This window comes from Salvelinus alpinus, chromosome 25 (genome assembly GCF_045679555.1).
Source record: "Salvelinus alpinus chromosome 25, SLU_Salpinus.1, whole genome shotgun sequence".
NCBI classification, from domain to species: domain Eukaryota; kingdom Metazoa; phylum Chordata; class Actinopteri; order Salmoniformes; family Salmonidae; genus Salvelinus; species Salvelinus alpinus.
In genome coordinates this window covers 38,994,627-39,008,197 of record NC_092110.1, presented here as the reverse complement: position 1 = coordinate 39,008,197, position 13,571 = coordinate 38,994,627, and positions in this window count along the sequence as shown.

The window sequence follows — 13,571 nt, the reverse complement described above, 5'->3', positions numbered from 1 at the left end:
TAAAGTACTGTAATTAAAGTACTGTAACTAATGTACGGTAACTAAATTACTGTAATTAAAGTACTGTAACTAATGTACTGTAACTAAAGTACTGTAACTAATGTACTGTAACTAAAGTACTGTAATTAAAGTACTGTAACTAATGTACTGTAATTAAAGTACTGTAACTAATGTACTGTAATTAAAGTACTGTAATTAAAGTACTGTAACTAATGTACTGTAACTAAAGTACTGTAATTAAAGTACTGTAACTAATGTACGGTAACTAAATTACTGTAATTAAAGTACTGTAACTAATGTACTGTAACTAAAGTACTGTAACTAATGTACTGTAACTAAAGTACTGTAATTAAAGTACTGTAATTAAAGTACTGTTACTAATGTACTGTAACTAAAGTACTGTAACTAAAGTACTGTAACTAATGTACGGTAACTAAATTACTGTAATTAAAGTACTGTAACTAATGTACTGTAACTAAAGTACTGTAACTAATGTACTGTAACTAATGTACTGTAACTAAAGTACTGTAACTAATGTACTGTAACTAATGTACCGTAACTAAAGTACCATAACTAAATTACTGTATATAACATACTGTTACTAATGTACTGTAACTAAATTACTGTATATAACATACTGTTACTTATGTACTGTAACTAAATTACTGTAACTAATGTACTGTAACTAATGTACTGTAACTAATGTACTGTAACTAATGTACGGTAACTAAATTACTGTAATTAAAGTACTGTAACTAAAGTACTGTAATTAAAGTACTGTAACTAATGTACTGTAACTAAAGTACTGTAACTAATGTACTGTAACTAAAGTACTGTAACTAATGTACTGTAACTAAAGTACTGTAACTAATGTACTGTAACTAATGTACTGTAACTAAATTACTGTATATAACATACTGTTACTTATGTACTGTAACTAAATTACTGTAACTAATGTACTGTAACTAAAGTACTGTAACTAATGTACTGTAACTAAAGTACTGTAATTAAAGTACTGTAACTAATGTACTGTAACTAAAGTACTGTAACTAATGTACTGTAATTAAAGTACTGTAATTAAAGTACTGTAACTAATGTACTGTAACTAAAGTACTGTAATTAAAGTACTGTAACTAATGTACGGTAACTAAATTACTGTAATTAAAGTACTGTAACTAATGTACTGTAACTAAAGTACTGTAACTAATGTACTGTAACTAAAGTACTGTAATTAAAGTACTGTAATTAAAGTACTGTTACTAATGTACTGTAACTAAAGTACTGTAACTAAAGTACTGTAACTAATGTACGGTAACTAAATTACTGTAATTAAAGTACTGTAACTAATGTACTGTAACTAAAGTACTGTAACTAATGTACTGTAACTAAAGTACTGTAATTAAAGTACTGTAACTAATGTACTGTAACTAATGTACCGTAACTAAAGTACTGTAACTAAATTACTGTATATAACATACTGTTACTAATGTACTGTAACTAAATTACTGTATATAACATACTGTTACTTATGTACTGTAACTAAATTACTGTAACTAATGTACTGTAACTAATGTACTGTAACTAATGTACTGTAACTAATGTACGGTAACTAAATTACTGTAACTAATGTACTGTAACTAATGTACTGTAACTAAAGTACTGTAACTAATGTACTGTAACTAAAGTACTGTAACTAATGTACTGTAACTAATGTACGGTAACTAAATTACTGTAACTAATGTACTGTAACTAATGTACTGTAACTAAAGTACTGTAATTAAAGTACTGTTACTAATGTACTGTAACTAATGTACTGTAACTAAAGTACTGTAACTAAAGTACTGTAACTAATGTACTGTAACTAATGTACTGTAACTAATGTACTGTAACTAAAGTACCGTAACTAATGTACTGTAACTAAAGTACTGTAACTAAAGTACTGTAACTAAAGTACTGTAACTAAAGTACTGTAACTAATGTACTGTAACTAAATTACTGTAACTAAAGTGTAATGTGATTTGTAAACTGCCTTTTTTGCAATTTTTCTTATGGACACTCCAATACAGAGGAGAAACCTGCCGTCAGTAATTTCAAGCGAAGGAAAGTGACATGAGGACTCTATGTAACGGTTAGTAATGCAAACCTGGCTGTAGGAGCGATGAGACAGATTAAAGTCAAGTTTGGTGGCATGATATCAACACTGTGCTGGATAGGCTACTGTTGTGTTTAGAATGCCCTCCCCCTCCACACACATACTGTAGATACACACCCATTCCATTGTACTGCCCTGTCTCAAAACGCACACGCTAGAACACACACACACACATACACACACACACACACACACGCACCCCCTTCCCCTACACACACATACTGTAGATACACACCCATTCCATCGTACTGCCCTGTCTCAAAATGCACACGCACGCACACGCACGCACACGCACACGCACGCACACACACACACACACACACACACACACACACACACACACACACACACACACACACACACACACACACACACACACACACACACACACACACACACACACACACACACACACACACACACACACACACACACACACACACACACGCACACATTCACCCCCTCCCCCTACACACACATACTGTAGATATACACCCATTCCATTGTACTGCCCTGTCTCAAATTGCACACGCAAACGCACACTCACACACACACGCACACTCACATACACACACCCTAATGATTAAGGTGCTCTTCCTTTCCCGTCCTGTCTAATTAGTTAAACATGTCTCTGTGTTTGTTTATGATGCAAACATGTCTTAGGTGATGACCTCATTGGCCCTTGAGGAGAAAAGAGAGAGAAGAGAGAGAAGAGAGAGAAGAGAGAAAAGAGAGAAAAGAGAGAAAAGAGAGAAAAGAGAGAGAGAGAGAAGAGAGAAGAGAGAGAAGAGAGAGAGAGAGAAGAGAGAGAGAGAAGAGAGAGAGAGAAGAGAGAGAGAAGAGAGAAAAGAGAGAGAGAAGAGAGAAAAGAGAGAGAAGAGAGAGAGAAGAGAGAGAAGAGAGAGAAGAGAGAGAGAAGAGAGAGAAGAGAGAGAGAAGAGAGAAAAGAGAGAGAGAAGAGAGAAAAGAGAGAGAAGAGAGAGAGAAGAGAGAGAGAGAAAGGAGAGAGAGAAGAGAGAGAAGAGAGAGAGAAGAGAGAGAGAAGAGAGAGAGAAGAGAGAGAGAAGAGAGAGAAAGCAGTGAAAACACAGGTGCACTGGGAACACTCCAGAATTTTCCCGGGCAGCAGTTCTTCAAATGCTGCTCCACTGCTAAAAAGCATCCAGGAGCACATTAAACCAAAGCTCCAACTGGGGAGCTTTTAAGAACCCGAGTTCGGCCAAAGAAAAGCAGGACATGGAATGTCTCAGGCGAAACAGTGTAGCCAGTTTTATTGTGGTGAGAGCCATTTTGAAATATAGCAACGGGACATTTTACGCAGTGTGCGAAGTCTAACAGAGACAGTGAGCCTGCACGATAAATGTGCATGTGCAAGAACATAAACACTTGTTTTTTTACTGGAGTGATAACCTAATGTAGGGTTGAAAAACCTACAGTACGGTGAGTGGTGGGGGGGCGGGGGGGGGGGGGGGGGGTGTACAACTGTTTCTGCTTCTCCTGTCCCCTCTATGGCCTCCGTTTTCTATGATGTCAGGAACTTTCTTCCAATAGTAGGCTATACGTGGGAAACACTGATGTCATTCATTAAAATAGGCATTTTTCTCTCCTACAGTGGGAATTCTGGGCCTTTACTCACAAAGCGTCACAGAGTAGGAGTACTGTTCTAGGATCAGTTTGACCATAATAAATAAGACTACCTGAGCAGGGGAGACCTGATCTGAGATCAGCACTCGTACTCTAAGATTCTTTAATAATATGAGCACTGAACATCAGTCCTTATACAGTATAGGTAACCTACAGTACATTTTAAAACAGTACGAACAACTGGTATACCCGTTTGAGGCATGACAATACCTCCAGGAAGTGAGAGAGAGGTGTAACTGCAATGAATTTGAGATGTTTTACAAATGTAACACATTTGCATGTAATTTCACCAACCAAAAGTACTGTAAGAGCTATGTTCCAACACTAACGTTAGGTATTAGGGTAGTCTCGCGTTGCCATACCTCAAAAATCACTTCGTTGTTACGTCTCTCTTGGAGGTCTCCAGAATTTTGTATTGCAAAAACGGTTTGAATGGTCCGAGGGGAGTGATTTTGATTGGATGTTACATGTCAAGAACCCTCCCCCCCACATGCCCGTTGGTGCTACGTGTTATGTCCGTCACTGTTTTGTATTTATTATGGATCCACATTAGCTGCTGCCAAGGCAGTTATACAATAAAAAAAAAACATTACAATACATTCATTACAGAATTCACAACACACTAAGTGTGTGTCCTCAGGCCCTACTCCACTACCACATATCTACAACGCAAAATCCATGTGTACGTGTGTGTATAGTGCGTATGTTATCATGTGTGTGTATGCATGTGTCTGTGCCTATGTTTGTGTTGCTTTTAAGACCGGGAAAGACACATTTTGCAGAGAGTTGTTCTGTGTGCTACAATAGTTTTGCAACGTTACAGTAAATCGAAGAAAACCTGTAGTAAAAATTGCATTGTGTTTAGTCTACACAAAATCAACATACAGTACATAAACATATTTTGATGGGGTTTTAATCGGCTATTTTCCGGCCACACTCACCTACTGTTGCACCTATGACACCTATGACACTAGTCTAGTGATCTCTATTGTTGCTCGGCCCAAACGAGGCATTTGATTGGTTTGATGAGTTGCTAGTGTCACTGATTTACTGATTTACACTGGGTTCCCAGTCTCTGGAGAAACACCTACATGATAGGATGAATGTATTGATGATGATGATGATGATGATAATGATGGTTGATGATAATAATGATAACGATGACGATGATGATGATGATAATGATAACGATGGTGGTGATGATGATGATAATGACAACGATGGTGGTGATGATGATGATGATGATGATGATGATGATGATGATGATGATGATGATGATGATGATGATGATGATGATGATGATGATGGTGATGGTGATGATAATAATGACAATGATGATGGTGATGATAATAATGACAATGATGACAACATTGATGATGATGATGATAATGATGGTGATGATGATGATGATGATGATGATGATGATGATGATGATGGTAATGATGGTGGTGATGATGATGTTGATGATAATGATAACGATGACGATGATGATGATGTTGATGATAATGATAACGATGGTGGTGATGATGATGATGATGATTATACTGATGGTGATGGTGATGGTGATGATAATAATGACAATGATGATGATGGTGATGATAATAATGACAATGATGACAACATTGATGATGATGATGATGATGATGATGATGATGATGATGATGGTTGATGATAATAATGATAACGATGACGATGATGATGATGATAATGACAACGATGGTGGTGATGATGATGATGATGATGATGATGATGATGATGGTGATGGTTGATGATAATAATGATAACGATGACGATGATGATGATGATGATTGATGATAATAATGATAACGATGACGATGATGATGATAATGACAACGATGGTGGTGATGATGATGATGATGATGATGATGGTTGATGATAATAATGATAACGATGACGATGATGATGATGATAATGACAACGATGGTGGTGATGATGATGATGATGATGATGATGATGATGATGATGATGATGATGATGATGGTGATGATAATAATGACAATGATGATGGTGATGATAATAATGACAATGATGACAACATTGATGATGATGATAATGATGGTGATGATGATGATGATGATGATGATGATGATGGTAATGATGGTGGTGATGATGATGATGATGATAATAATGACAATGATGACAACATTGATGATGATGATAATGATGGTGATGGTGATGATAATAATGACAATGATGATGATGGTGATGATAATAATGACAATGATGACAACATTGATGATGATGATGATGATGATGATGATGATGATGATGGTTGATGATAATAATGATAATGATGTTGATGATGATGATGATGAAAATCAAATCAAAGTTTGTCATGTGCGCCGAACACAACATTTTACCTTACAGTAAAATGCTTAGAGGATGATGATGATGAGGACGATGATGACAAGGACGATGACGAGTACGATGATGATGTGGATGATGATGACCAGGACGATGATGACGATGATGACGAGGACGATGATGATGAGGACGATGATGACGATGACGACCAGGACGATGATGACGAGGACGATGATGACGAGGACGACGGCCCCAACAATGTCAGAAGGGTCCTACTCTGATCTCTCTATAATCTACAGTAGGAGCCGGCTAGTCCTATGTAAGACAAAGAGAAGAAAGTGTTAGCGGGGTCCGTTCCTGCCTATCCCAACCGAAGTTGGGGTCATCATCCTCTTGCTATAGGTATTAATCTACTAATCTAAAATAGTTACTCTGGCCTATGCAGTTCTCATCCCGGACGAGCCTCTAAAAATGTTACGCCACCAGACAACCAATAGTATTGCGCAAACTCATTCCGAAAAGAAGACGACACCCCTCCAAGATTGCAGTAGAACTCACACCCACACCACCACTACATGTCGAAACCTGTGTTTCAACAGGACGGATTGAATCTCATGTCTTATCAGTCGGTTACGGGAACCCTCATCTCCCCCGGAGAGTATCCATTCACACATTCACTGAGTAATCGGTTTGTTCCTCTGGTCAAATATGAAACAGGTCAGTTGGTGGGGGGGGGGGGGGCATTTCCTTTGATAGCAACCATATCCCATCATGAAACATTTGTTGTTTCTGCCTCCCAGACATTGCTGAACTGTGGTGGGGGAGGTAAGTGTGTGGTGGTAGTTCACCCAATATTTGACCCTAAGAGAAACGTACTGTGAGCACAGTGTGAATAGTGTGAAATATAAAAAGGTGTTGACAGATTCAAAAATCCTGGCTTTTTTCCCCCATCATTACACACTTTTATAATAGCACACGTTTGATTTTTTTCAAACATATTTTTTAAACATAATTATACTCATACAACATGTAGGCTAAAATATAAAGACTTAAGAAAGGTCAAATTGAGATTTGCGTCACCATGTTATCTCATCCACCTCCCAACAAACCACATCCATAATGACATATGGATCACTGGACTTTCCCAGACATTATCATTTGTTCTCTCAGGGCTGGTGTCCTGGACCCAGATTAAGCCGAGTAATTGTAATAAAAAGCATTGTCAATAGAGATTCTTCATTGAAAGTGCTTTTTGTTCCAGGATTATAGGCGTAATTCGTGTCCCTTTAATATGGTGAAGAAGATCCTGGACATCAGCCATTCCCCCGACTGAGCATGTGGACTCGTCGATGAGTGACCCTCTTGCTCGCTCACCACCTTACCTAGAAATCAGAAAAGCAAAGGCGAGACATCTGGACAGTTTGGCCCACTCTGTGTCTGTGAAACACACCCCAAGATGTCTTTTATTGTCCACGTTACAAGACAGGTGGACAGTTTGGCCCACTCTGTGTCTGTGAAACACACCCCAAGAGGTCTTTTATTGTCCACGTTACAAGACAGGTGGACGTTAGAAGACGTTTACGGCACAGGCCATCCTCCCCGCTGATCGACTTCATGCCCAACTTTAACCGTAGCGCTTTCATAGGGCCGCGTCGCGGTCTATAGGCGTTGTGATCCGACTCGTGATATGGTTTAGCGATCATGGATTCATGGATGTTGTCATCCCCTATAACTCATCCTTACATGTCTCCTGTGGAAGGTGTGTGTGCAGGCGTTTGCTTTTGGAGGTGAACCATCTCGTTTGATATCTGTACAAGTGGCACTTGGGAGGTTGCGATGAAAATGTCAACATTTTACCACAACTATTTCCTGACTATTTGGAGGTTTTAGATTTATTGACAACTGGGGAGTTAAGTTATTGCGGTGTTTGGAAAAATAGTCCTGAAGCACCATAATAAGACAAGGGGATTTTCCCCATGTTGTAAAACAAACCACACTGAAGTCAAGGAAATACCTTACATTGGTTTGTTAGATAGAGTGGGAAGTGCAAGCTGTGAAATAATTTTTTATGAATACAGAAATTTTACAATTATTCTCCAATCGAATGCTATCAGAATTATCGAAAACTCTGAAACTCTGTACGAATAAATTGCCATAAAACAGCCAGATGCGTCATAAATTGGACGTTTCAAATTCCATAATGAGCTTCCAATTGGTCAATAAGACTGGGGAACTCAGGTTGCATGTTTTTACACCGAGTTTTCCAATTGGATATTTGCAAGTTTCCTAGTTTCTAGTAGCACATGAATGCAGCATGCAACTATTTTGTTGAAAAGAGGTTTGTCTTATTCAAACTGAGGATTGTCACTTCACTGTAGTATGTATTTTAGGACAGCCTCAGTCTCAGCAGGATTTTGAAGTATATTTTAATCTTAACTTTAGGGCACCACAAATTGCACAAATTATTTTTTTCTCTGATTCAATTTCACATTCTCATTTTTGGTCACTTGAAAGTGTAAAGAAGATACATTCAGGCTATTCTCTACTTGTGTAACCCCTCCGCATTCTCTTGAGAAATGTTGGTAATTTATTTTTATAACTGGGAATAAACTTCAGTAATCTCTGTTCTACAATTCTACAATCTCTGTTCTACAATCTCTGTTCTACAATTATACAATCTCTGTTCTACAATTATACAATCTCTGTTCTACAATTATACAATCTCTGTCCTACAATTATACAATCTCTGTCCTACAATTATACAATCTCTGTTCTACAATTATACAATCTCTGTTCTACAATCTCTGTCTCCCAGGGAAAAAAAGTGTAGTAAGTTCCAGAGCGATGCTCTAATGAGAGACAGAAGAAGAGACACACACACACACAGACAGAGAAAGAACAGCAGGGAAAGGCTGAGAGAGACAACCCAGCCACCACGACAAGGCTCATTGCAGAAAGAATAGCCTTGATGAAGAGCAGGGGTTTATCCTGTTAGACTACTTTTAAAAAAGTTTCATAGGAACTGCACATGTTTAATGCACATTATCTCTCTCATTCATCACCGCTGCCTTTGTTAAATGACAAGGCCTGGAAACCTTTCCAAAAGGAACAAAGGCTATTGGGAAGACAGATAAGTAATGTTATTGAACAAAGCTCCTGACACTGTCTGCATCATGTTGTAGACTGATTATAACGGGTGGGAAACTAAAAACATGTCTTTTCTTGGTTGAATCAGTTACTCTTAATTGTCTGAGCTATTCCACATGCTTTGTAATCCAATAAAAATAATAAAAAATATGCAGGCATGTAGTACCAATAGCCATATCAACCCCCACTACAAGTTATTTTAAAGGTAGCCTCAGCGAAATGACGTTGCCACGAGCAACACCGCAGATACATTGCGAGGAGTGAAATGCAAGACTTGGCTCTCACAAAGTCACACACAGTATCTGCAGAGTATCTGCTCTTAGTTGTTACGGAAATTGACGCAATGTTGTTTACTTTGTGCCTCTACGTCATATCACTGAGTTTACCATTTACCAGAAGCATCCATGTGTTCCAGATTTATAATATCTTTGGGACAAAGCACTACCAAGCTGACAAAATGGCATTCGGATAACAGTTAGTGACTATTGCCTATATGTGAAGTGTATGATGCTGTGTTTCCAATCGTTACAACCAGTTTGTGTGATTATTCCTACATGAACTGTGTTGAAGGTTAAGCACCAGTGTCCATATTAGGATTAAGCAGGTTCCCCCAGCTGGCGGCCTATGGGCCAAGGGTGGTTTTATTTGCACCCCTCCCAAGTTTTCTGAGTAAAAAAAATTATAAACATCAAAAAAAGGGGAAAAAAAAGTTTTTTTGGACATAATAGACTGTAAAAACACCAGGAAATTAGCTCCATATACTAGTTCCCAAGTAGTCCCACGCATAAAAGAGAGACAATTGATTGTATACAAATGTAAGCAAGTTTCACCTGTTCCTGTGATTGTCTCCACCCCCTCCAGGTGTCACTTATTTTCCCTAGTGTATTTATCCCTGTGTTTCTTGGCTCTCTGTGCCAGTTCGTCTTGTATTTTTAGTCAAGTCAACCAGCGTGTTTTTCGCATACTCCTTTTGCTATTCTCCTTTTTCTAGTCCTCCCGGTTTTGACCCTTGCCTGTTTCTGGACTTTGTACCCACCTGCCTGACAATTCTGCCTGCCTTGACCACGAGCCTTTCTACCACTCTGTACCTCCTGGACTCTGTTTGGGCTTCTTGCGGTCTATTTGCAGCCTAAAAATTATTTGTAATTATGTTCTGGGCCCCCCGACCATCCACTCGAGAAACAAATCAGCCCGTGGCTGAACCTAGTTGATGATCCCTTGGACACAGTACCAGTTAAGCATTCCCATTCATTCTATGGTATGCTAGTATGGGATATTGGAACGTAGCAAGGACCACAATGGACATAAGTCAGTAACTATGTTGTGTTTTCCTTGAGTTAAAAAAAAATATTTTGCCAAATCAATTCAATCAATCAGCAAAATATATTTTGATCAGAGTGTGCATTATTCAAACTGTGTAAACAATACTTAGGGAATCCCCTGTCTTATAGACTAGGTAGAACGAGTTTTCAGAAAGATGTGCTGCAGTGGATAGCAGCCATTTTAAAAGCTACCGACTAATTGTTCTATTTAGCGTGTTTTTTTTAACTCTGATCGTAATTTTATTTGTTACATAATGTCTCCATCGTTTGCTATGACCCTAAAACAGTTTCCGGACATTAGAACAGTGATCATTAACCCCGATTTGGATGACATTTTCTAATTCAACAAGTCGGCAGCTCTGGATGGTCTACTTACTCCGGACCAGGCCCTAATCCCCGGGATTCGAAAGAGGAAGCGTCGGTGCAAGAAAGGCAAATGAGCCGGCATCCTGATGAGACATTGGAAAGCAAATAAACCGCCTCTACCCTTCGTTCTATTATGCGAACATACAATAGCTAGAGAACAAAATGGACGAGCTCCGCTCGAGACTAGCATTTCTACGGGACTTGAAGAACTCCATGTTTCTCTGAGTTGTGGCTGAACAAGGACATGGATAATATATCTCGCTGGTTTTTCCATGCATCCACTAGCCTGGACGGCAACGTCGGGTAAGACTAAGGGGGAGGGGTGTGTTTCTTTGTTAACAACTGCTGGTCAACGTCTTGATATTTTGCTCACCCGAGTTACAATACCTCATGATAGACCATACTATTTAGCAATTCATCTATATTTTTTGGAAGACCACACACAAACAAGAAAATGCACATCCAGAGGCGGCACTTCTTGTGGCCGGTGATTTTAATGCAGGAAAGCTGAAATCCGTTTTACCTCATTTTTACCAGCATGTCAACTGTGCAACTAAAGGCAACACAAATCTTGACCACTTTTACTCCACACACAGAAACACATGCATGGTTCTCCCTTGCCCCCCCTTTGGCAAATCTGACCATAACTCCATCCTCCTGATTCCTGCTTACAAGCAAAAACTCAAACAGCAAGTACCAATGACACGCTCAATACAGAAGTGGCCCAATGAAGCGGATGCTAAGCTATACAATAAACTAGACGAGGTACGATCACAAATATCCTACCAACGGGACATCAAAAACTGTAAAATCCTATGTTTCACGGAATCGTGGCTGAATGACTACATGGATATTCAGCTAGCGTGATTTACACTGCACCGGCAAGATAGAACAGCACACTCCGGTAAGACGAGGGGGGGGGGGGGGGGGCAGTCTGTACAAATTTGTAAACAACAGCTGGTGCACAAAATCTAAGGAAGTCTCTAGATTTTGCTCGCCTGATGAATAGTATATTGTGATAAATTGCAGGCCACACTACTTGCCTAGAGAGTTTTCATCTATACTTTTCGTGGCTGTTTATTTACCACCACAGACAGATGCTGGCACTAAGACCACACTCAGTCAGCTGTAAAAGGAAATAAGCAAACAGGAAACCACTCACCCAGAGGCGGCGCTCCTAGTGGCCGGAGACTTTAATGCAGGGAAACTTAAATCAGTTCTACGAAATTTCCATCAACATGTTAAATGTGCAACCAGAGGGAAAAAAAATTCTAGATCACCTGTACTCCACACACAGAGACGCGTACAAAGCTCTCCCTCGCCCTCTATTTGGTAAATCCGATCACAACTCTATCCTCCTGATTCCTGCTTACAAGCAAAATTTAAAGCAGGAAGCTTTATCAATAAGCTACTCTTTAAGTACTTGTTCCTTTTATTTCATAATTGTTATTCGTATTTTTTTAACTGTTTTGTTGGTTAGGGGCTTGTAAGTAAGCATTTCACTGTATTCGGCGAATGTGACTAATAAAATTGCATTTGATTTGATTTGAGAAAAGGAATGCTTTCTTGTACAAGGAATAAAATGCAAATTAATTACTTAAAAATCATAGAATGTGATTTTCAGGATTTTTGTTTTAGATTCCGTCTCTCACAGTTGAAGTGTACCTATGATAAAAATGACAGACCTCTACATGCTTTGTAAGTAGGAAAACCTGCAAAATCGGCAGTGTGTCAAATACTTGTTCTCCCCACTGTAAGTATTCAGACCCTTTGCTATGAGACTCGAAATTGAGCTCAGGTGAATCCTGTTTCTGTTGATCATCCTTGAGATGTTTCTACAACTTGATTGGAGTCCACCTGTGGTAAATTCCTTTGTTTGCACATGGTTTGGAAAGGAGCACACCTGTCTATATAAGGTACCACAGTTGACAGTTCATGTCACAGCAAAAACCAAGCCATGAGGTCGAAAAAAATTGTCCATCTAGCTCCGAGACAGAATTGTGCCGAGGCACAGATCTGGGGAAGGGTACCAAAAGAATTCTGCAGCATTGAACCGCCCCAAGAACACAGTGACCTCCATCATTCTAAAATGGAAGAAGTTTGCAACCAGCAAGACACTTCCTAGAGCTGGCCACCTGACCAAACTGAGAAATCGGGGGAGAAGGTCCAGGGATGAGAACAAGAACCCGATGGTCCCTCTGACTGAGCTCCAGTCTTCCTCTGTGGAGATTGGAGAACCTTCCAGAAGGATAACCATCTCTACAGCACTCCACCAATCAGGCCTTTATGGTAGAGTGGCCAGATAGTTGTCACTCCTCAGTAAAATGCACATGACAGCCGCTTGGAGTTTGCCAAAAGGCACCTAAAGATTCTCTCGTCTGACCAAACCAAGATTGAACTCTTTGGCCCGAATGCCAAGCGCCACGTCTGGAGGAAACTTGGCATCATCCCTACGGTGAAGCATGGTGGTGGCAGAATCATGCCTTGGGGATGTTTTTCAGCGGCAGGGACTTGGAGACTTGTCAGGATCGAGGGAAAGATAAACCGAGCACAGAGAGATCCTTGATGAAAATCTGCTCCAGAGCACTCAGGACCTCAGACTGGGGCGAAGGTTC